Raw genomic sequence first — 22,760 nt, forward strand, 5'->3', positions numbered from 1 at the left:
CACAGGAATTGCAGGAATCTGCCCAGCCTCTTCACTTCATGGTCCACAGGATCCAGATCTCAGCTGCTGGAAACAAACTGCCTCAAGACCTTGATGAAGAATTTAGTGCTGAATTTAGTGCTCAGCTCAACAACCTCTGTCTCCTTTCTCCACTGTGAACCAGGCTTGTAATGCCAGGACCAGGGGCAATAGCTTTGCATTTGAAGAGGAGAGATTGAGACTGGAGATTAGGAAGAAACTCTTGAGGGTAAGTCTGGTGAGACACTGGCACAGGTTGCCCAGTGAGGTTGTGGATGCCTCCTCCATGGAATTGTTCAAGACCAGGCTGGAGGAGCCCTTGAGCAACCTGGGCTGGTGGGAGGTGTCTCTGCCCATGGCAGGGGGGTGGGAACTGGATGATCTTTAAGGTCCTTTCCAACCCAACCCATTCTAGGATTCTATGAAGTATGTAGGAGTTCTGCCTTTGATTTCACATGGTCAGCATTCTCAGCACACTACCAGAGTCCCTTGTAACCTAAACCGTTCTATGTGGGTTGGAGCTTGGCTGGACCATATGCCCAGGACATGGCACCTAGAGCCCATCACCAACTGCATCATAGTGTGAAAAGCAGAAGCAACCTGCTGTATGTGAGGTGTCCCTGCCCATGGGAGGGGGCTGGAACTGCATGATCCTTGAGGTCCCTTCCAACCCTAACAATTCTCTGATTCTATGACTCTTTGACTCCAAGTGTGGTGACAAGGCAGGCAAGAAGCAGCACAAACGTGGCCAGGACCACACAAAGGGCAGTAATTCAGTGCCATACAGCTGCTGCTGGAGCAGCTTTTAAATGGAGTGTTTGCAATGACTTCAAGACCCACAAGCTTTTGGAGAATGTAAGGCACAAAAGCAGATGAGATCAGTTTTCTAAGGCCCTTTTTCCTGCTGTGTGTCCAAGTCTCTGCTGTCACTGCTGAAGACCTAAGTGTAACCCCTACCACACCTTGTCTCTTCTAAATTGCTACCCTAGGCCTTCTCATTTCTTGTGGATTTACTGCAGGAGAAGGAGGAAAACAGCATTTTAACACCTCTGCCACACATATTCCTAGTCACACCACGTGCTAAGACCCTTCTCAGACTTGTGGTTACTCACACAGGAGTCTCAAATGCAAAAGCATAGTCTTGCCCCTACAGAATTGAGACACTTCCAGGTGTCCAGAGAAGGGCAAGGAGGCTGGGGAGGGGTCTGGAGCACAGCCCTGTGAGGAGAGGCTGAGGGAGCTGGGGTTGCTTAGCCTGGAGAAGAAGAGGCTCAGGGGAGACCTTCTTGCTCTCTCCAACTGTCTGAAGGGAGGTTGCAGCCAGGTGGGGGTTGGTCTCTTCTCCCAGGCAGCCAGCAGCAGAACAAGAGGACACAGTCTCAAGCTGTGCCAGGGGAGGTTTAGGCTGGAGGTGAAGAGAAAGTTCTTCCCAGAGAGAGTTGTTAGCCACTGGGATGTGCTGCCCAGGGAGGTGGTGGAGTCCTCATCCCTGGAGGTATCACAGCGTCACAGTATAACTAAGCTTGGAAGAGACCCCAAGGATCATCAAGTCCAACCTGTCTCCACAGACCTCATGACTAGACCATGGCTCCAAGTGCCACATCCAATCCCCTCTTGAACACCTCCAGTTGCCAAGGAGGGAACTGTGCTGGTCTACATTTTTTGATGGAAGTGCAGCAAATCTGTGTCACTTTCTGGGGGGTTTCTGTACAGCACAGAGCTGACTGGAATGTGCTGCCCAGGGAGGTGGTGGAGCCACCATCACTGGAGGTGCTTAGGAAGAGCCTGGAGGAGGCCCTTGGTGCCATGGTTGAGTTGATTAGATGGTGCTGGGTGAGAGGTTGATCATCTCAAAGGTCTCTTCCAACCTGGTTAATTCTGTATTCTATAAGGGGCCTTGGGTTTGGTGCTGGTACAGCCTGGATTAACAGCACTGGGTTATGTGTCAGGAACATCAGCACAAAGTGTAGGCAGACATTGTTAATGCCTCTTTTTCTTTCTTTTTTTTTTTGTAATGGGAGATTTAAAAGAAGATAAACAGAGACAGTTTTGGTTTCAATTAAGTTACTCTTGTGCTATAAAAAAAAAGAACAGAAAATGCTGGATGTGCCCAGCCAAATCAGGTGCAGGCACTCAAGGCACGACACAGGGCTGCTAATAGAAAGGGGCAGGAGCCAAACAATAACCACCACCCAGATCTGCAAGCACAAGGTCTAGCCTATGAAGCCCCAGGCCCCTGAGTACAGGAGGGTTTCAGCCAGCTGCTCCTGGGAATGGCTGTTCCCAGACAGTCTCACTCTTGAAAGGCAACACTGAGCAAATGACTCATCAGAAAAATCCTCCCAATTCAAGTTCCCGTAACATCTGCACCCTCTCCAAGGCCCAGCTCTGCTCCAGGCTGCTTTAACCAGCCTCTTTCCCTCTCTCCCCCAGTCTGAATTCATAGCTTCCTGTAGTGGACCTCCCTTCTTTTCTTTACCCTCCCCATTCTTCCCAGCAGATGCTTCAAGTGGAAAATGAGCACAGCTCGATTAGGAACTGACGTCTGAAGTCCGTCCCTTCAGTCCCAAGGCTTAACAAAACCATATTCAACCTGGGGCTTGAATAGTCTGTAGAGAATAGTCTGCACAGTCACACAAACACAGAATGCAGTGGGTTGGAAGGGATCCTCCAAGGCCATCCTGTTCAACCCCCCTGCAGTCAGCAGGAACATCTCCGACGAGATCTTTTGCTCAGTGTCCCGTCAAGTCTGACCTCGAATGTCTCCAGGGATGGGACTTCAGCCACACTCCTGGGCAACCTGTTCCAGTACTTCACCACCCTCACTGTGAAGAACTTCCTCCTGATGCCCAACATAAATCTCCCCTGCTCCAGTTTTAAATCACTGCCCCTTGCCCTGTCTCTTCATGTGGTACAGAGAGATAAAGTCTCCTCCCTGAGACTGGGTGTAAGCTCTGGAAGGAAGAACTGCAGAAAGTCAATTTTCTGCTTCAGGCTCTTCCCTTTGGACTTTGCCTTCCCTAACACAGGACAAATATCTAGGAACATGGAAGATTTCACCTCAACAGGAGGAGAAACTTCCTTACAGTGAGGGTGCTGGAGCCCTGGAGCAGGCTGCCCAGAGAGCTTGTGGAGTCTCCTGCTCTGGAGACTTTCCACCCCCACCCGGATTCATTCCTTGCAGACTGCCCTGGGTGATCCTCCTTTTCACAAGGGGGTTGGACTTGATCACCTCTGGGGGGCCCTTCCAACCTCTAAAGTTCTATGATTCTAACATGCAGACTGCCAAAAGTGGCCATAAGAGCAAAGATCAAGTGTGGAAAGCTTCCCAGCTTGGAGGACTAACACAGAGAGGACCCCCAGCCTCGGCTGTAACCTGGCTTCCAGGACTGGTTCAGCTCTGCAGCCGAGAGGACAATGAAGACATTCCCAGGCAGAGCTCTGCAAAGCACCACCTTGCTCCTCCTCAACCAGCACATGCTGCTGCCTGTAACTCCACTGCTGCGCACACTGCTTGCAGGCTTGCATTGGCAAACTCTTCGTAGGCAGCCTCTTGAGCCATGCCCCACCACCAGATGTGGGGCCTTGCAGATATCCCAGCACAGGCAGCCCTCAATGAGGCCATCTCCTGGGAGAGTAAAATGGGATCAGAAAATGAAGGGCAATAAATTCTGAAGAGGTGACTGCAAAGTGGTTTGGGAAGAAATTTGTTCCTGGCAAAAGAGCAAAGCAAAGGCTCTGCAGGGGTCAGAAGAAGGGTATGGGGAAAGCACTTTAGCACTGAATTAATGCAAAGTGATTCTCCTCAAGTCCATAAACTGCACTAAGAGCCAAGCCATGACCTCCCAAGAAGAGTTTCTGAGCCTCTGGCTCTTTACTATCAATATCTGCTAGACATGTTTTGTGCCAGGCTATTATTACCAGGCTAATTAATTGTCACATTAAGTAACTGCCAGCTGTGGATGCCTCTTGGGTGCAAGCTTTGTGCTTGTTTGGTCAGTCCCTTGTCCTGAATTTGGGAGTGCCAAGTGGCAGTGTGCTCCACCAATTCCACCCATTCTGGGCAGCCAAACTGAAAGGTCCCAATTCCAGTCCCCACAATAACAAAACCACTACAGCAACAGTAAATTACCAGCAGATTGCCTTTAATGGACTTTAATGCTCCTATAATCCAGGGAACTACAGGCCAGGCAGGCTCACCCCTGTGCCTGGTGAGAGCATGGAGCAGATCCTCCTGGAGGCACTGCAGAGGCAGAAGAATAACACAGAGGTGACTGGGCTGCCCCAGGGGCAGATCCTGCCTGACAAACCTGGTGGCCTTCTGTGACAAGGTCACAACATCAATAGATGAAGGCTAAGCAACTGAAGTCATTGACCTGGACCTGAGCAAAGCCTTTGGCACTGTCCCACAGCACATCCTGGGCTCCTGGCTGGTGCAGGAGGGGTTCCATGGATGGACCGTTCAGTGGGTACAGAACTGGCTTCAGGGCTGCACCCAGAGGGTGGCTGACAATGGTCCATGGCCAAGTGGAGGCCAGGGACAAGTGGAGTCCCTCAGGGCTCAGCACTGGGACCAGTCCTGTTGAACATCTGTGTGGGTGCCAGGGACAGTGGCACTGAGGGCAGCCTCAGCAGGGCTGCTGATGGCACCAAGCTGTGTGGTGCTGCTGACAGCTGCAGGCAAGGATCCATCCAGAGGGACCTGCCCAGGACAACCTCAGGAGGGTCAACAAGGCCAAGGGCAAGGTCCTGCAGCTGGGGCAGGGCAATCCCAGGCACCAATACAGGCTGGGCAGGGACTGGCTGGAGAGCAGCCCTGCAGAAAAGGCCTTGGGGGTGCTGGGGGAGGAGAAGCTCAGCAGGAGCCAGCAGGGAGCACTTGCAGCCCAGAGAGCCAAGCAGAGCCTGGGCTGCAGCAAGAGAAGTGTGGCCAGCAGGGCCAGGGAGGGGATTCTGCCCCTCTGCTCCACTCTGCTGAGACCACAGCTGCAGCTCTGGGGCCAGTGCTGGAGCCTCTGTGCCAGGAAGGCTCTGGAAGGGCTGGAAGGTGTCCAGAGCAGGGCCACGAGGAGGAGCAGAGGGCTGGAGCTGCTCTGCTGTGAGCACAGACTGAGGGAGTTGGGGTTGTGCAGGCTGGAGAGGAGAAGGCTCCCAGGAGACCTCATTGTGGCCTTCCAGGGTCTGCAGGGGGCTCCAAGAAAGCTGGGGAGGGACTTTTGAGGGTGTCAGGGAGGGATAGGACTGGGGGGGATGGAGCAGAACTAGAAATGGGGAGATTGAGATTGGCTGTGAGGAAGAAGTTGTTCCCCAGGAGGGTGGTGAGAGCCTGGCACAGGTTGCCCAGGGAGGTGGTGGCAGCCTCCTGCCTGGAGGTGTTTGCAGCCAGGCTGGAGGTGGCTGTGAGCAACCTGCTGCAGTGTGAGGTGTCCCTTGCCATGGCAGGGGGGTTGGGACTGGATGCTCCTTGAAGTCTCTTCCAACCCTGACAGTTCTGTGATTCTGACTTAGAGTAGAAAATGGCCTCCAAATCTGACCTCTATTTCAAACTTATGCATATTAAGATCATTATAATAAGATCATGGAATCATCACAGAAAGGTTTGGGTTGGAAGGGAGCCCTAAAGATCATCCAGTTCCAACCCCCTGCCATGGGCAGGGACACCTCCCACCAGCCCAGGCTGCTCAGGGCCTCATCCAGCCTGGCTTTGAACACCTCCAGGGAGGAGGCAGCCACAGCCTCCCTGGGCAACCTTTGCCAGTGTCTCACCACCCTCACTGGAAACAATTTCTTCCTCATCTCCAGTCTCAATCTCCTCTCTCCCAGCTCAAAGCCATTGTTCCTCATCCTGGCACTCCCAGCCCTTGGCCCAAGTCCCTCCCCAGCTCTCCTGGAGCCCTTCAGGCACTGGGAGGCTGCTCTGAGCTTTCCCTGCAGCCTTCTCTTGTCCAGGCTGCACTGCCCCAGCTCTCCCAGCCTGTCCCCACAGAGGAGGTTCTCCACCCTCTGACCATCTTGGTGGCCTCCTCTGGACCCTCTCCACCAGTTCCATGTCTGTCTTACGCTGGGGGCACCTGGATCACTCTGGCTGGTCTCAAGGGCCCTTGCCTCAGTCTCCCAACACAGATACAGCAAGAGCACATCAGCAGGAAACACCAGCACCAGTATGGCAGCTCAGTAGTCCCTGGCTAAAATAGCACTGCATTATCCAACATGTAGGAGGAGGTGGCCCCTGTGCTCACTGGTCCTGTGTGAGACAATGACAGGTTGGTGACTTTTGGGTCCAGAGTACTGCCTGTCTGCAGGCAGTGTTTGCAGCATTGAGTCTCTTTGCTAATGGAAAACACAGTTCACCTGTTCTGCAAGTTACTCAAGCTGCAGTTCCCCCCTGCATGGGCAGAAGTACCCTCCCCAGCTCCCTTTCCTTCCCCCTGTCTGGCTGGGCTGAGATGCCCACAGCAGAGCTTCGGTAAGAAGTGGTTGAGCCTCAGCTTTGCACAGCATCAAGCTCTGAGACACAACACAGACACAGCATTCAGAATGCAGCTGAGGGAGATAAGAATTTAATCTCTTGATATTCCAGAGCCAAAAGATGGGGACTGCTTCAACAGAGAGACCCCAGCATAGCTTCTGCTCTCCCTTTTCTCTTCATTGCTGGAGTTCGTAACACTGGATGCAGCATCACTCATCTTTAACACCTCCAAGTTGCTACATCTTGACTTTGCTCTGCCCTCATTTTCCTTCTTTCTTCAATATTTCTCCTGTCATTGGCTCCACTTCCCTTCAGCCCTGCTTGCATCCCTGCCTTTTATTTTGTCTGTGATCTGCCATTTAACTGCAGAAATACAGACACTGCTCAGGTGAAAGAAGCCAACTGTTAAACACACAGCCATTTATAGCAAGAAGTGCACAGCTGGCCAGGCTCAGACACTCCAGCAGGATTAGTTAGCTGGCCTCCAACAACCCTGCCATGAGACATCCCCACAGCAGCACACTGCCATGGTGCACCTCAAGAGAGTCCAGCATGTGCCTCATAGCTTATGTGCCAGGAACATCTGGCACAGGCATGTGCAAAGAGGAAGAGTTTCTTTCCAGTGAGGCTGGTGAGACACTGGCACAGGCTGCCCAGGGAGGCTGTGGATGCCTCCTCCATGGAGGTGTTCAAAGCCAAGTTCATAGAATCATAGAATCAGTAAGGTTGGAAGAGACCCTCAAAGATCATCGAGTCCAAGCTGTCACCCAACACCTCATGAGTAAACCATGGCTCCAAGGGCCACATCCAATCCCCTCTTGATACACCTCCAGGGATGGGGACTCCACCACCTCCCTGGGCAGCACATCCCAATGGGCAATCACTCTCTCTGTATAGAACTTTTTCCTGACCTCCAGCCTAAACCTTCCCTGGCACAGCTTGAGACTGTGTCCTCTTGTTCTGCTGCTGGCTGCCTGGGAGAAGAGACCAACCCCCACCTGGCTACAACCTCCCTGCAGGGACTTGGAGACAGTAATGAGGTCTCCCCTGAGCCTCCTCTTCTGCAGGCTAAGCAACCCCAGCTCCCTCAGCCTCTCCTCACAGGGCTGTGCTCCAGACCCCTCCCCAGCCTCCTTGCCCTTCTCTGGACACCTTCAAGTCTCTCAATCTCCTTCTGAAACTGAGGAGCCCAGAACTGGACACAGGACTCAAGGTGTGGCCTAAGCAGTGCTGAGCACAGGGCACAAGGACTTCCCTGCTCCTGCTGGCCACACTCTTCCTGATGCAGGCCAGGATGCCCTTGGCCTTCTTGGCCTCCTGGGCACACTGCTGGCTCATGTTCAGCTGCTGTCAATCAGCACCCCCAGGTCCCTCTCTTCCTGGCTGCTCACAGCCACTCTGCCCCCAGCCTGTAGCTCTGCCTGGGGTTGTTGTGGCCAAAGTACAGCCCCTGGCACTTGGACTTGTTGAATACCATCCTGTTGGACTCTGCCCATCTGTCCAGCCTGGCAAGGCCCCTCTGGAGAGCCCTTCTGTTGGACAAGAAGAGCTAGGGAGGGACTTTTGCCAAGGACTGGGAATGAGTGACAATGGCTTTGAGGTGGAAGAGGAGAGACTGAGACTGGAGATTAAGGAATTCTTTCAGTGAGGGTGGTGAGACCCTGGCACAGGCTGCCCAGGGAGGCTGTGGCTGTCTCCTCCCTGGAGGTGTTCCAGGCCAGGCTGGATGAGGCCCTGAGCAGCCTGGGCTGGTGGGAAGTGTCCCTGCCCATTCTGTGAGTGTGTGAAAAGAGAGAAGCTCCAGCAGCTTCTGCACAGCCAGCATGCTCCAAGGAACACCTCCTTAGGAAAGCTTCTGCCCTGAGACAGGGTGCTGCTCTCATCCCTCTTTGTGAAGGACTGTCTGGAATGGACAGAAGCATGGAATGGTAGGGGTTGGAAGGGACTTCTGGAGCTCATGGAGTGCAACCCCCCTGCCAAGGCAGGGTCACATAGGGCAGGCCACACACAAACATGTGCAGGTGGGCTCTGAATGCTTCCAGGGATGGAGACTCCACCACATCTCTGGGCAGCCTGCTCCACTGCTCTGTCACCCTTAAATCAAAGAAGTCCCTTCTCATCTTCAGATGGAACTTGCTATGTTCAGGTTTGTGCTCATTACCCCTTGTCCTGTCACTGGGCACCACTGAGCAAACCTGGTCCCATGCTGCTGAGACAGACCCTTGAATTATTGATCAGCATTGATGAGATCCCTGTCAGGCTGCTCTTCTCCAGCTCCAATTCTCTCAGCCTCTCCTCATCAGAGGCAATGTCAACACATGCCACATTTCTTATCTGAGCAAGAGAAACACAAAGTGTCTGTGCAGAGAGAGGAACCTGTCTAAGAATGTAGGCAATGGTTGATTGCCAGGCTTGAACAGGCTTCTCTAGGACTCCTGACACCTTGCATGGAGAAGGGTAAGCACTACCTGGCACAGCATGATCCTCGAGCATGGATTCATAGAATGGGTTAGGTTGGAAGGGACCTTAAAGGGTCATCCAGTTCCAGCCCCCTGCCATGGGCAGGGACACCTCCCACCAGCACAGCTTGCTCAAGGCCTCATCCAGCCTGGTCCTGAACACCTCCAGGGAGGAGGCAGCCACAGCCTCCCTGAGCAACCTGTGCCAGGGTCTCACCACCCTCACTCTAAAGAATCCTCATTCTCCATCTCCCCTCTCCCAGCTCAAAGCCATTGTTCCTCATCCTGTCACTCCCAGTCCTTGTCCAAAGTCCCTCCCCAGCTCTCCTGGAGCTCTTCAGGTCCTGGCAGGCTGCTCTAAGGTCTCCCTGGAGCCTTCTCTTCTCCAGGCTGAGCAGCCCCAACTCTCTCAGCCTGTCCCCATAGCAGAGGTGCTCCAGCCCTCTGATGGTATTCCTGACCTCTCCAGCAGGTCAGAGGAAGGTGGTTTAATCCCCTCACAGCTCAAGAGCTGTTAACTTATCTGGAGTGTCTCTCACACTGAATTCTAACAAATACTTGTAAGATTCTCAGCAGTGACAAACAAATCAGGGAGGCACTGGGACTTTGTTCCAATTACAACATTTTGTCCTGTGCCTTGCCTCTGTGTTTGAACAGTGATGGGGCTTTGCTCCTTTGAAATGCACACAGGAGAGAGGAAAAACTCCAGTGCTCCGAGCTGCCCTTTCACACATGCAGCTAGACAGCTGCAGAAGTGACAGCACTCCTCTCTGGCATCCAACTGCACTGCAAAACAAGAGCTGGGATTCATCACAAACAAACTTGGTCACAGAACTAGGCAATTGTTTGGGTTGGAGAAGCCCTCTAAGATCATCCAGCCCAACCCCACCACTGCCATTAAACCATGGCCAGAGGTTTCCTGAACACCTCCAAGGATGGAGCCTCCACCACCTCCCTGGGCAGCCTGTGCCAGCCCCTGACCACTCTTGCAGCAAAGAAATTGTTCCTCATCTCCAGCCTAACCCTCCCCTGGCACAATTCCAGGCCCTTTCCCCTCCTTCTGTCCCCTGACACGAGGTTCTTCTTCAGCAACAGGCTGGTCTCTTCTCCCAGGCAACCAGCAGCAGAACAAGAGGCCACAGTCTCAGGCTGTGCCAGGGGAGGTTTAGGCTGGAGGTGAGGAGAAAGTTCTTCCCAGAGAGAGTTGTTTGCCATTGGAATGTGCTGCCCAGGGAGGTGGTGGAGTCCCCATCCCTGGAGGTGTTCAAGAGGGGATTGGATGTGGCCCTTGGAGCCATGGTTTAGTCATGAGGTGGTGGGTGACAGGTTGGACTCGATGTGCTGGAGGTTAGGAGGAAGTTTTACAGAGAGAGAGTGATTGCCCATTGGAATGTGCTGCCTGAGGAGGTGGTGGAGTCACCATCACTGGAGGTGTTCAGGAGGAGACTTGATAGGGTGCTTGGTGCCATGGTTTAGTTGGTTGGGTGGTGTTGAATGATAGGTTGGACACAATGATCTTGAAGGTCTCTTCCAACCTGGTCTATTCTGTTCTATTGACACAGAGGCAGAGGTATTTATTCAGGCAGGTTCAGATGGAGCATGGGGGGAAAAGGTAAGGAAAAAGGTTAAAACAAGCACTCAAATCAAACTGTTACTCTTGCCACTATCATCTCAAAACCAATGTAAATGAAGCTTTTAAGCTGCTTCCTAATTGATCTATTTGATGTTTGTCTGAACTACCAGCAACTGCAAGGCCTTTTGGAATGCCCCCTTTGTTGGGAGAAAGCAGGGTGGCTGTCATGGGAAAGCTCTACAAGATGGCTTTGCTTTCACATCCACCCTCTCAGCTAATGCTGCAGATCTCAGCATAGGTCACAGGCATCAAAGCACAAACCTCTACTGCTTCCAGTTAAAGAATCAAGTGGCTCTAACCACTTGCAGAACTCACAGGCTGTCAGCAGCCAGCTGTGTCAGTGTTTTGGTGAGAATATCCCACTTGATGGCCAGAGTAGACAACTGGAAGTGTTTAAAAAGAGATGGATGAGGCCCTTGGTGCCATGGTTTGGTTGATGAGACGGTGCTGGGTGATAGGTTGGACTGGATGATCTTGAAGGTCTCTTCCAACCTGGTTCATTCTGTAAAACACAAGCATGCAATTGCCACAGGCTCAAATTTAGGACTCTCTATTGATGGGTTTTAAATCCCCAGCACCTTGAGAGAAGTGGTTCTGACCCTCAACTCTGGTGAGACCTCACCTGGAGCACGGTGTCCAGCTCTGAGGATCCCAACATAAGGGAGACCCAAGAGAGCAGGTCCAGAGGGGGCCACAAAGATGATCTGTGTCCAGCTGTGGCTGTGTCCAGCTCTGAGGATCCCAACATAAGGGAGACCCAAGAGAGCAGGTCCAGAGGGGGCCACAAAGATGATCTGCATCCAGCTGTGGCTGTGTCCAGCTCTGAGGATCCCAACATAAGGGAGACCCAAGAGAGCAGGTCCAGAGGGGGCCACAAAGATGATCTGCATCCAGCTGTGGCTGTGTCCAGCTCTGAGGATCCCAACATAAGGGAGACCCAAGAGAGCAGGTCCAGAGGGGGTCACAAAGATGATCAGAGGGCTGGAGAACCTCTTTTATGGGGACAGACCGAGGGAGCTGGGGCTGTTCAGCCTGGAGAAGTGAAGACCTCAGAGTAGTATTTCAGTACCAGGAAGGTTTGGGGCTCCAGGGAGACCCTAGAGACCCAGACAGGCTGGGGAGGGACTGTACAGAAGGGCCTGTGGGGATAGGATGAGGGGCTGTGGTTTGAAACTGGAGCAGAAGATTTAGGTTGGCCATTATAAGGAAGTTCTTCACAATGAGGGTGCTGAGACACTGGAACAGGTTGCACAGGGATGTGGCTGAAACCCTGGAGACCCTCAACATCAGCCTTGACATGGCCCTGGGCAGCCTGATCTCATTGGAGATGTCCCTGCTGGCTGCAAGGGAGCTGGACAAGATGATCTTTGAGGGCCCCTTCCAACTCTTACGCATTCTGTGACTGCTCAATCCAACTGTCTTTGTGAAACAGCAAAAAATAAAGTCCTAGCAAAAGAGCTTTCTGCCCTCTTCCTCTCCAGTTGTCTTTTAACTGCCCATGACAAATAAACTCAAGAGATGTGAAATGCAGCATGTGGGTTTTTATAACCTCTTTGGTTGTTGGATGCAGCTGAAGTCTGCTTCACTGAAGTGAGAAAAATCCTGGTGTCCCTGAGCCAGCACAAGTCTCGTCATTCAGCTCTGTGGGGTAGAACCAACAAACAATGCAGAAAAATGTCCTCTGTTTGGACTTATTCTCATTGCAGGGAAATGGTCACACTTCCAACAAAAGGCACAATTGCCTCCAGTTCCCCTGGGATATAAATGATGAGATGTTGATATAAATAGACACAGAGTGAAGTGACAACTGTCACACAGTCCTCAGAAGACTTTTCAGAGACTCTGCAGACAAAAGGGATTCGTTTCCCCCCAGTCTGTTGTCCTGGATCTCTCTGCCACATCATCACAGCTCTGGCAAGGCTCCACACAAGCCCAGCCTGGGCCAGGCAGGAAGCTCTCACACTCACAGGGTGGTAGGGGTTGGAAGGCACCTCTGGAAATCTTTGATTCCACACACACCCCCTGCTAGAGCAGGAGCATAGAATCCAGCACAGGTCACACAGGAAGGCATCCAGATGGGTCTGGAAAGGCTCCAGAGAAGGAGACTCCACAACCTCCCTGGGCAGCCTGCTCCAGGGCTCTGGGACCCTTACATACTCCCCACGTTGAGGTAGAATCTCCTGTGTTGGAGTTTCCATCCAGTCCCCCTTGTCCTATCCCAGGGAGCAAGTGAGCAGAGCCTGTCCCTGTCCCCTCCCTCTTGACCCCCAGCCCTCAGATATTTATAAACCTTTACTAATCCTTTCTCAGCCTTCTCCAGACTAAACAGCCCCAGGGCTCTCAGCCTCTCCTCCCCAGGCAGTGCTGCAGTCCCTTCAGCATCCTTGTAGCCCTCCCTTGGGCTCTCTCCAGCAGATCCCTGTCCCTCCTGAGCTGGGGAGCCCAGAGCTGGATGCAATATTCCAGGTGTGGCTTCACTAGGGCAAATAGAGGGGGAGGAGAACCTCCCTGGATCTGCTGGACACACTCCTCTCAATGCACCCCCAGGGCCCCATTGGCCTTCTTGGCCCCCAGGCCACATTGCTGCCCCATGCAGAGCTTGCTGCCCACTTATTATCCCCCAGTTCAGTTCCATCCATTCCTGGCAGCCCTAATTTCTGCAAGTTTTGGTGTGGGTTGTTTTTTGTTGTCCTTTTAAACCCCCTGCTTGTTTTGATTGTGGAACGGTAAGATGCTGTGGTGGCACATGGCTGTCCCATGGAGAGTACTGTTTAGGTCTTGCAACCTGGAGGGGAAAAAAAGCACAATAATCTTCCTCAGCAGAGGAGGTGACTGAGACAAAACAGCCTTCTTTCTCAGGTCACTGAACTGGTGTCAGAGAACACCAAGTGCTCTCTGTACTGGTTTTGTCACCAAAATAAGAAACAGGAGTGACACAAACACGTTCTGCTGCTGCAGATAAAGGGCTCCAGGTAGCTCTGTCACAGGATCTCCAACCTCACCTGGCCAGCTGTGCAAGGGAAAACTGGATCTTGAAGAAGGGGCACCCAGGCCTTTGAAGCTCAAAGTCACTGATCCTCTACTGAAGTTTGGGAAGGAATATGGAATTCCACAGAATCAGTGTGGTAGGAGTCAGAAGGGACCTCTGGAGCTCATGGAGTCCAAACCCCCTGTCAAGGCAGGATCACCCACAGGAACACATCCAGGTGGGTTTGGAATGTCTCCAGAGAAGGAAACTCCACAACCTCTCTGGGCAGCCTGCTCCAGGACTCTGTCACCCTTAAAGAAGTTTTTCCTCATGTTAAGATGGAACTTATGTTCCAGTCTGTGTCTGTTACCCCTTTTACTGCCACTGGGCACCACCAAACAAAGCCTGTTCCCATCCTCCTGACAGCCACCCTTGAGATTCTGCTCGGTCTTCTCTTTTCCAGCCTAAGAAGTCCCAGTTCTCTCAGTCATTGCTCATCAGAGATGTTCCAGTCCCCTCAGCACCTTTGCAGCCCATTTATGCCAAGAGCAGTGCAAGCTGAGTATTTCATTACTAAGTTCAGTCGCCCCTCACTGCTGCTCACACAGCTCACCTCTGTGGGAAGCAGTTATGCCCAGCTGGTACTGAGCTGTGCTGTGTGCAAATGCTTAACTGTGGCACAGAGCAACAACTTCATGCTGCAGGCTTAGACTAAAGTCACAGAAACATTTTGGCTGGAGAAGTCTTTTCAGATCATCAAATCCAAGCATTCTCTAACTGCCAAGTCTGGTGCAAACCCATCTCCCACAGCACCACATCCCTGCCTCCCTGAAACACCTCCAGGGATGGGGATTCAACCTTCTCCCTGGGCAGCCTGGCACATCCAGTATTTGAGAATCCTTTCTGGGAAGAAGTTTCATCTAATAAAGTCCTACCATGGAGGTCTAGAACAGCATTTTTTCTCATGGACTCCACACAAATTGGACACCCAGGAGTCAGTAAAAGCAGTGGGTAGGGCAACAGCTGTGCATAACATCTGCTCAGCAGTTTAATTCAACTGCTTTTGTCAGCATTTCACCTCTCCATACACTGACAGTCCAGTTATTCAGAGCCTAATTACCCAGAGAGTGTGAGAGTTGTGTCACCAAGCAAAGAAGAGAAGCAGAGACTTTTCCTTACAGTATTTTTTGTTTTAAAACTAAAGTAGTAACTAAAACTGAAGCACAAACCCAGCACTGCCTGCTGCTGCCTTCTATCTCCAGAGAGCTCGCAGAGTGTACAGAGCTGTGGTTTAAACTTCATAGGTTCACAGAAGGGACCTTCAAGATCATCCAGTTCCAACTCCCTGCCATGAGCAGGGACACCTCCCACCAGCCCAGGTTGCTCAAGGCTTCATCCAACCTGGCCTTTAACACCTCAAGGCAGGAGGCATCCACAGCTTGCCTGGGCAATCTGTTCCAGGGTCTCCCCACCCTCACTGTCAAGAATTTGGGATATTTAGGATGCTTTCCCAGACCCATCACACTGCAGCATCAGAACTCCTAATGACAAGCTCTAGGTGAACAGATTCAAGTCCTCTGTAAGGCTTTGGTGTAGAACTGTGGTACAAACATTACCTAACAGGATGTTCCACCTGGTTTTCAGCTGCCTTTCAGAGCCTCTTCAGGCTCTCCTCAAACCCTTTCTTCCAGGCTCATGCAGAGGTCTGAAACACCTCAGGTGTCAGCTCTGGCACAAGATGCCCACCTTTTGACAAATTAATCCTTACTTTTAGTCCCTAATCTTGGACACTACAAAATGATTTGCAATTTCCCCTTTATTCCAGCACAAGAAGATCAAACATGTAGGGCTAAGAGCAGTCGATGTTCACAGAGCACTTAGAATAGAATAGATCAGGTTGGAAAAGACCTTCAAGATCATCGTGTCCAACCCATCAACCAATCCAGCACCACCAAAACAACTAACCCATGGCACCAAGCACCCCATCAAGTCTCCTCCTGAACACCTCCAATGATGGGGACTCCACCACCTCCCTGGGCAGCACATTCCAATGGGCAATCACTCTCTCTGTATAGAACTTCTTCCTAACCTCCAGCCTAAACCTCCCCTGGCACAGCTGGAGACTGTGTCCTCTTGTTCTGCTGCTGGCTGCCTGGCAGAAGAGACCAACCCCCACCTGGCTACAGCCTCCCTTCAGGCAGTTGCAGAGAGCAAGAAGGTCTCCCCTGAGCCTCCTCTTCTGCAGGCTAAGCAACCCCAGCTCCCTCAGCCTCTCCTCACAGGGCTGAGCTCCAGACCCCTCCCCAGCCTCCTTGCCCTTCTCTGGACACCTTCCAGCAAGTCAACCTCCTTCCTAAACTGAGGAGCCCAGAACTGGACACAGGACTCAAGGTGTGGCCTAAGCAGTGCAGTGTACAGGGGCAGAATGACCTCCCTGCTCCCGCTGGCCACACTCTTCCTGATGCCATTGGCCCTCTTGGCTGCCTGGGCACACTGCAGGCTCATGTTCAGCCTACCATCAACCAGCACCCCCAGGTCCCTCTCTGCCTGGCTGCTCTCAGCCCCTCTGACCCCAGCCTGTAGCACTGCCTGGGGTTGCTGTGGCCAATGTGCAGCACCTGGCACTTGGATGTGTTCAATCTCCTGCCCTTGGCCTCTGCCCATCTGCCCAGCCTGGCAAGGTCCCTCTGCAGAGCCTCTCTACCCTCCAGCAGATCAACTCCTGCCCCCAGCTTGGTGTCATCTGCACATTTACTGCTGATGGACTCAATGCCCTCATCCAGATCACCAATGAAGATGTTAAAGAGCTTGGGGCCCAGCACTGCTCCCTGGGGCACACCACTGGTGCCTGGCACGATGGCACCAAAGCAAGCTGAGGCATCCTCACTAGCTGGGGTATCTCGTTGCCACTGCATCCTCCAGCACTCTCACAGCCTGGATTCAGCAGCATTCTTCTGTAAAAGGAATCTGACAGCAACCTTCAGGTTTCCTATTTTTTTTTGGTCTCATATCTTTGTCTGCTTTCAGGAATTTTAGTGGGAGTTTGCATGGATTTTTTTCAGCGTTTCAGATTGTTGGCTCCTAAAATATCCTTGAGTGAGGCACAAGAAGTCACAGTCTCCTCCTGCTGTTCCAGACATGTACTTTACTCCTTAACCAATCTTCCCTTCTCATTTTCCCCTTTCACCCACAGAGAGAATTGGAATTGCCTGGTTGGAAAAGTCCTTAAGATGATCAGGTTCAACCATAACCTAACAGCTCCCTGCACACAGCTCTTAGACCATGCCCCTGAGCTCCTCATCCAAACGTCTTTTAAACACCTCCAAGGATGATGATTCCACCACCTCCCTGGGCAGCCTGTGCCAATGCCTGATGATCCTTTTGGTGAAGAAATTTTCCCTAATGTCCAACCTGAATCTCCCCTGCTGCAACTTAATGCCACTCTTCTCATTGGCACTTATTACCCGGGAGAAGAGGCCAGCCCCCACCTCACCGCAGCCTCCTTTCAGGGAGCTGCAGAGAGCAATGAGGTCTCCCCTCAGCCTCCTCTTCTCCACACCAAACACCCCCAGCTCCCTCAGCTGCTCCTCCCCAGCCCTGTTCTCCAGACCCTTCCCCAGCTTTGTTGCCCTTCTCTGGACACACTCCAGCCCCTCAATGTCCTTCCTGTAGAAGGGGGCCCAAAACTGCCCCCAGGATTCAAGGTGTGGTCTCACCAGTGCCAAGCACACAGGTAAGATCACTTCCCTGGTCCTGCTGGCAGTAGGTAGGAGTCAGTTAAGAACACATAACCCCTGAGACGTGGCTGAGGCAAGCACTCGTGTGTGGCACAGGTTATTTCGTGTCCTCTGCCCAGCACTCAAGGAAATGCAAGCAGAAAGCCCTGAAAGAAGACTTGGCCCAGGAAGGGTCCAGCAATGCAGTTCCACCAGACAACAGTTTGACTGATGGGACTCTGGGCAACCTGCTGTAGTGTGGGGTGTCCCTGCCCAGGGCAGGGGGGTTGGAACTGGATGATCCTTGACATCCCTTCCAGCCCTGACCATTCTGTGATTCCATGTCTGAAGGCACTAGGACCTACTGCTGTGTGCCATGAACTGGGTGATCACTAGGGACCAGGGTTGGAAGTGCCTGCCTGTCTGAAGGCCACCACACCTTTCAGTGCCTTGTCAGAGCAGGGTTTGCTTACTCCATACTTCACAGGATTAAATTCAGACAGCCCACCTCTTATAACCTGATTCCAGAGCTGCCATAAAAATGGAGCTCTGCTCCCAGTCCTGCAAGGTTGCATTGGGCACTTCTGTACGTGGAACAGGACACTTCCACCATGCTGAACTCTCGCTGCACCGCTCCTTTGCTAACTTGATTTGGACCCTCCTTGCAATCCAACACAGAAGCAACAAACAAAACAGGTTCTGATGTCAACAAAACCGAAATCAAGTAGTAATGTGGAAAATACAATCATACACAAGCACCACAGATCTCTTCTTTCCCCCCCAAGGAGAGTGGCTGTGCTCAGGACCAAATTGCAACTCCAACTCCTTCCTCCAATCACTAAAAATTGTCTGATAATTACCTTCTAACAAGTATTTTGCTAGGAGTACACTCACTGGCAACACGAGAAGTACATTAAGATGTTCCACACTTCAAAGACCCTTTGGCTTCATTATCAACTAATTTCAGTTACATTCACCAGAAATACAATTTTCTACTTTAATGGGCTTTTTTTTCCCCTCCTTCTTCTTTTTTCCTCCCCATTTTCCAAGCAGCAACAGCTACAGGGGGCAGGGAGGGGGAAGCACTGTTTCCTTCTATCTGGACACTTGATTTCCACCTGGATTGGAAACACCAGTTCAAAGAAAAGAATAGCTGCTAAGGTATTGACCCAGCACCAAAGACAAAGCCTTTTGCTGGCAGGATTTTGATGGACAATCCAACCCTCACGTCCTAAAAAGCTGTAAGAAGTGCAAGCCCCACCAGCCTGCTACAGGTTATTTGGTAGCTCACCTCACACAGAAAGGAATACTCCTGCCTGCAGGCTTTTCAGCCTTTAAGCATCAAAACTGGGTTTCTTTTTCACAGCCACCTCAGGAAACAGCCCAGCAGTGGCTAAAGACAGTTCCAGCCCGGGGTGTCAAGCAGCCACAGCTATTGCAATTCCAGACCCCGGGAACAGCTGCACGCACCGAACCCCAGCGCCAGCACTAACAATGGGCACGTCAGTGAGACAGGAGGAGGATTTACCGCACACCCGAGCTGTCTGCGGTACTCCGGATTCAAAGCCGACCCCACGAGTAAGCCTCTGCCTACCCGAGGAGCGATTTACCCAGCAGCGAGTTGTGTTTGCACGCAAGGGAAGAGGGCAACCCCCTCCGCGTCGCCCTCATCTGCCGCTCATCCTTCCAGAGAACCACCATTTTTACCTCAAACAAAGGTGAAGGAAAGCCCAACTTGTGTGGAAATAACAGGCGAAGGGGGAGGCTGGCGGGGCGGGCGCTCCGCGGGGCAGGAGCGGTGAGCAGCGGAGACGAGAGGCGGCAGGAGCCCGGCGGCCGGGCAGGCTGCGGGTCGGCGGCGGCAGCAGCACCGAAAGTGCCGGGGAGCAGAAAGCAGACAAAAGAGGCTGTGTGGCATGCTCGGAGCGCGGCAGCCGCCGCCTCGCCAGCCCGCTCGGCTCCGGAGGAGAAAGTCCATTGCTGGGAGGGTGTTAAGGCTCCCGCCCGTCCCGGCTCCCGACCTGCCCCCCGCCGCCGAGGGCAGGGGCGCGCCCCCCGCCCGCAACGGCCCCGGCCCGACCCCGCAGCTGCCCGGGATGGGTAACGGCTCGGGCGGGTTGAAGTCTGGGGGCGAAGGGGAGACCCTCGCCACAAGCACCCCTCTGTGCCCCGCCGCTTACCTGTGGGGAGGTGCGAGGCGTCCACCGCCCTCAGGGCGCGGCGGGCTGCGGGGCCGCGCGGCGGCCGGGCGACATGGGGCTGCTCCGGGGAGGCGGCGGCTGGCTCAGGGAGTGACAGGGCGGGGGCTCCCCTCGCCCTTCCCCGGCACGGTCCTCGGCGAGACGCGGGCGGGGAAAGGCATGGCGAGCAGGCAGGCAGGCAGCGGGGCCGGGGCGGTCACTGCCGGCCGGAGGAGGACGCCCGCCGACCGGGGGCTGCGCGCCCCCCCGCCGTCGCCGCACGGTCAGCCGGAGGCGGCCTCCCCCTGCTCGCCCCGCGGCGACGGGCGGCTGCCATAGCAGCGGGCTTCGGGGGCCGCGGGGAGCTGCGGAGGGGGAATGGCCTCAAGCAGCCGCCGAAGGGCTAAGGGGTGGGCGGCGGCTCCGCGCCGCAAAACTTTCCCGGCTGCTCCGTGCGCTGCCCGGGCGCCGCTCGCAGCCGCCCCCGGGGAGACCCTCAGCCGCAGGGTCCCGTCCGCTCCCCTTGGCGCTGCCGGGGCTGGGCAGCCCTGCCCGCGGCCCCCGCCGCAAAGTTTCACTTCGAAACCTCCCGGCTGCGGCCCCGTCTCCATAGAAACGACCCCCCCATTTTCCACCGCTCCCCGCGGGATGCGGCCGAGACGAGGTGGAGGAGGACGGCGGGCGGCAGCCGGCGCCCCGAGGGGCTCCCGGGACCAGCCAGGAGGGGCCAGACGGGCGGCGACCGAGACGGGGAACCCCGCGGCCGCCCGGACAGAAGAGAAAGCAGAGCCGGGGACGCAGCTCCTTCGCCACCTCCCACCCGCCGGGGAAGTTTCCCCTGTCCCCAGGGCAGAGCGCGGCGAGCCGCCGACAGCTGCGTCCCCACTCCACGCCAGCACCAGCGGATCGGACCGTAACAAACGCAAACCCTTCCGGCACCTCTCTGCCGCTAGTCCCGCCGGAGCGGCGCATTTGTAAGGCAGCCGGTTCCGCCCCGCAGGGCTGAGGGGCCGCGGCCGCGAGGGAGGAGTCAGCGGCGGGGCTGGCACCGGGGAGGAGGCGGGGGTGGGTCCGCCGCTGGCGGGGCTGCGGAGGCGGCGTAGGGACTGCCGACCCCGGACTGGCAGCTCCAGCCTGCCGGCCCCGGACTGGCAGCCCCGGACTGGCAGCTCCTGCCTCCCGGCCCCGGACTGGCAGCTCCAGACTGCCGGCCCCGGACTGGCAGCCGCGGACTGGCAGCTCCAGCCTGCCGGCCCCGGACTGGCAGCCCCGGACTGGCAGCCGCGGACTGGCAGCTCCAGCCTCCCGGCCCCGAACTGGCAGCTCCGGACTCGCAGCTCCAGACTGGCAGCTCCAGACTGCCGGCCCCGGACTGGCAGCCCCGGACTGGCAGCCGCGGACTGGCAGCTCCAGCCTCCCGGCCCCGAACTGGCAGCTCCGGACTCGCAGCTCCAGACTGGCAGCTCCAGACTGCCGGCCCCGGACTGGCAGCCCCGGACTGGCAGCCGCGGACTGGCAGCTCCAGCCTCCCGGCCCCGGACTGGCAGCCCCGGACTGGCAGCTCCTGCTTGCCGACCGACCCCGGACTGGCAGCTCCAGACTGCCGGCCCCGGACTGGCAGCCCCGGACTGGCAGCTCCTGCTTGCCGACCCCGGACTGGCAGCTTCAGCCTGCCAGCCCCGGGCTGGCACCCCTGCACTGGCATCTCTAGACTGGCAGCTCCAGGCTGCCGGCTCCGGGCTGGCGGTGCGGGAAACCTTTCCCTGGCGGGCAGCGGGCGGCGGAGGCGCGGGTTCTGCCAGCGGGTGCCTGCCCTCTTTGCCGGGTGAAAGCCCGACGGGCATCGTGGGAGCGCGGAGTGACTCACCGCTCCCCGGAGGGGTTACCTCAGCGGCAATGATGCGTTTATGAATCAGCCCCTCTGTTTTGTTTCGGTTTGGGGTTTTTGGGGTTTCGGGTTGGTTTGGGTTCGTTGGGGTTTTTTGTGGCCGTCCCCTACCGTGTCCGGCCAGGGATGGCAGAGCTGCACTGCTTGCTGCTGTCACCTTTCAGGGCAGGTAATGCAGAAGATGGGCTTGGGAGAGGGGCAGACCAGCCTGCACGGGGGAATGGCTGAGTTTGGACTGAAAAAACCTAACCTGCACTTGTGCTGAGCTGGCAGCTGGCTTCGTGTTGGAAACTACATTGTACATTATCACTGCCTTTCATGTGACTTGCCACAATTCTACCTCGTGCATCATCCCAAAAGAGAAGAATGGTGAATTGTGTATCAAAAATTACCTCAGGTAGTGCTCCCTTCAAGAGAGGTGGAGATTCAGGAGCTTCCAGCCACCCAGCAATAGCACTTCCAATCCTGACTATCTGCAGTCCCTCTGTGGCTGTATGGTGTGCTGACAGTTCTCAGCATACACTTCAGAGCTATTATCCCATCCAGAGGGACCTGGACAGGCTGCAGAGCTGGGCCCAAGCCAACCTCATGGAGTTCAACATGGCCCAGTGCAAGGTCCTGCACCTGGGTCAGGGCAATCCCAAGCACAAATCCAGGCTTGGGGGAGAATGACTCAAGAGCAGTCTGGAGGAGAAGGATCTGGAGGTGTCAGTTGATAAATGTTGAAAGTGAGCTGGCAGCCCAGATCCAGCTGTGTGCTGAGCTGCATCCACAGCAGGGAGAGCAGCAGCACAGGGAGGGGATTCTACCCCTCTGCTCTGCTCTCATGAGACCCCAGTTGGAGCACTGCATCCATTTCTGGTGTTCCCAACACAAGAAGGACCTGGAGCTGCTGGAAAGGGTCCAGAGGAGGCCACCAAGATGATCGGGGCTGGAGAACCTCCCCTGAGGGCACAGGCAAGAGAGTTCAGCCTGGAGGAGAGAAGGCTCCAGGGAGAGCTCAGAGCAGCCTTCCAGTACCTGAAGGGCTCCACGAGTGCTGGGGAGGGACTTTTGACAATGGCTGGGAGTGACAGGATGAGGAACAACGACTTTGAGCTGGGAGAGGGGAGACTCAGACTGGAGGTGAGGAAGAAATTCTCTACAGTGAGGGTGGTGAGACACTGGCACAGGTTGCCCAGGGAGGCTGTGGCTGCCTCCTGCCTGGAGGTGTTTCAAGGCCAGGCTGGATGAGGCCCTGAGCAGCCTGTGCTGGTGGGAGGTGTCCCTGCACATGGCAGGGGGTTGGGACTGAATGATCTTGAATGTCCTTTCCAACCCAAACCATTCTGTGAATCTATGACTGCATTCCTGCCCAAGGACTAGAGTGGCTTCCACATTCAACTGACCCTCTGTGACCACCTTACTCTCCCTAGCACAGGGACAGCCC

At 54.7% G+C, this 22,760-nt stretch overlaps 1 protein-coding gene across 1 annotated transcript in view; it reads right to left on the reverse strand.

Moving 5' to 3' along the window:
• The window catches only part of TMEM200A (transmembrane protein 200A), a 70,181-nt gene extending 50,622 nt beyond the window's left edge, over positions 1 to 19,559 (reverse strand). Inside the window, exon 1 of the mRNA XM_054174130.1 lies at positions 19,444 to 19,559. The gene's annotated coding sequence lies outside the window, so the exon portion shown is untranslated. The remainder of the gene's footprint in view (positions 1 to 19,443) is intronic.
• Between the last annotated feature and the right edge of the window lie 3,201 nt (positions 19,560 to 22,760).

The sequence above is a fragment of the Dryobates pubescens genome, chromosome 28, assembly GCF_014839835.1.
Source record: "Dryobates pubescens isolate bDryPub1 chromosome 28, bDryPub1.pri, whole genome shotgun sequence".
Taxonomy (NCBI): Eukaryota; Metazoa; Chordata; class Aves; order Piciformes; family Picidae; genus Dryobates; species Dryobates pubescens.